This window comes from Palaemon carinicauda, chromosome 28 (assembly GCF_036898095.1).
Source record: "Palaemon carinicauda isolate YSFRI2023 chromosome 28, ASM3689809v2, whole genome shotgun sequence".
Taxonomy (NCBI): Eukaryota; Metazoa; Arthropoda; class Malacostraca; order Decapoda; family Palaemonidae; genus Palaemon; species Palaemon carinicauda.
In genome coordinates, this window is record NC_090752.1 from 67,296,661 (window position 1) to 67,299,160 (window position 2,500).

Consider the following 2,500-nt stretch of genomic DNA (forward strand, 5'->3'; position numbering starts at 1 on the left):
ATCGGTAATCGACTGACTGTTTTGTTCAGTGAATTACTCTTCCTTCGAAAGCTATGCTTTGGAATTCTCTTAATTCCTCAGTAATCCTGATTTTCATGACTTTCCATCCTAGTTTATCCCATCAGTATTTTCAAGGTCCCACATTGGTAAAAGCAGGTTTTTAAGTTTTAAAGACAGCTCATGAATGGCAGAGGCGAAGGACAGTGACAATGCCCTAGTTAGCTGGACAGTGCTCTAGAGACTGACCATATATTATTATTATTATTCTTACTTGCTAAGCTACAAGCCTAGTTAGAAAAGCAGGGTGCTATAAAGCAATGGCCCCCAACAGGTAAAATAGCCCAGTGAGGAAAGGGAACAAGGAAAAAATATTTTAAGAACAAGAACAACATTGAAATAAATCATTTTTATATAAACTATAAAAACTTTTAACAAAATAAAAGGAAGAGAAATTAGATAGAGTAGTGTGCCTGAGTGTACCCTCTAGCAAAATAAATATATATGATCAGCGCTCAAGCTGCCTTTTCCCCAAGCTAGGGTTAGGTAGGGCCAGGGAATGACTGCTGATGACTCACCAGGTAGACCTATAGGCTCCACCAAACGCCTCATCCTTGGCTCACAAGGATGGTGAGGTTGCAGACACTACAAGAAACTAACAAGATTAAGTGGGACTCGAACCCCAATCCGGCAGATCGCTAGGCAGAACGTATCCAAGGTAGAGCCAAGGAGAACCAGGTAATGGCTACAAATAATTCAATAACATAACTCTATTATCAATTTTCAAAAGAATTTGATGTCCACGCGTGGATACGCAGAATTTGCGTACTATCGATTTGCAAAATTTCATTCAAAATTGTTAATACCTTTTTTAGATAACTATTGGACTGACACGCAAATTCTTCCACAGATAAATACAATATCAAACGTCCACGTTAAACAAATTAAATGAAACTTCATATCTAATCAACTTTGTCGCTATTAGTACGTATATATCAATTTATTTTTCAAACACTGTGTAAGTTTAAAATGAAATAAATTATTTCTAATTAATGCGATGGTTATTATAAATACGTTCACACTACCGTACCAAAGAATCGTATAAATAAGTTTAAAATGAAATAAACTTTTTATAATAAATTCATTTTTTTTTTTTCAATTTTACTTTATTGTTACTTATTATTGTAATTAATTTACACCATAGTGATAGAAAATAAAATAAATACGTTACGCTTCCAAACGGAAGAACAGTTGTATAAATAAATTTAAAATGAAATAAACTTTTTTTTTATAATTAATGATTTTTTTTAAGAATTTTACTTTATTGTTGATATTTATTGTAACTATACTTACACCATAGTGAGAAAAAAAATACATAAATTCGTCACACTGCTCTACGGAATAGCAGTCGTATAAATAAGTCTAAAATTAAATTTACTTTTTTTTTTATAATTAATCTACTTTTTTTTAAGAATTTCATTTTATTGTTATTAATTATTGTAATTATACGTACACCATAATGAGAAAAAAATATATAAATTCGTCACACTGCTCTACAGAATAGCAGTCGTATAAATAAGTTTAAAATTAAATTTACTTTTTTTTTATAATTAATCTACTTTTTTTAAGAATTTCATTTTATTGTTATTAATTATTGTAATTATACGTACACCATAATGAGAAAAAAATATATAAATTCGTCACACTGCCATACGGAATAGCAGTTCTATAAATAATTTTAAATTGAAATAAACTTTTTTATAATTAATCTGATTTTTAGAAAAATCGAATTTGTTATTACTTATTACCACCAATTGTAAAAATCTAAACACTGAAAAAAAAATAATTATCCCTTTTATTTGGATGTTCCCGTTCATTCTTTTATTTTTTTTTATTAATAGTATTCATCAGTGTCTCCCAACTCGACTGCCAAAAGCATTCCTAATCCTCGTGGATATTCCCTTAATCCATTTTATCCACCTACAACATTGATTACTTTACCTATCCTAGACAGCTTATGGGTAGAAGGATTTTTCTATTTTTTTTCTTTTTTTTTTAAACGTGGAAATTCTGTTTTCTCTTTTAAATCTATTATCATTTTTAATTTAGAATTATAAAATTACAGAGCTTTTTGATTTATGTGATATTATATCTATCTATCTATCTATCTATCTATCTATCTAACTGTATATCTATCTATCTACCTGTTTGTCCGTTGGTTTGATTATAGAAAATACCATCTTTAATTTTTCCTATCGTTTGACACCCCCAGTCTCTCTCTCTCTCTCTCTCTCTCTCTCTCTCTCTCTCTCTCTCTCTCTCTCTCTCTCTCTCTCTCTGTTATTTTACTGTTTTTTTCTCATTTTACAGTTTTTATCCTATTTATTTTACTCCTTTTCTTTCTCATTTATTTTACTACTTTTCTTTCTCATTTATTTTACTCCTTTTCTTTCTCATTTATTTTACTGTTTTTATCCAATTTATTTTATTGCTTCTCTCTCTT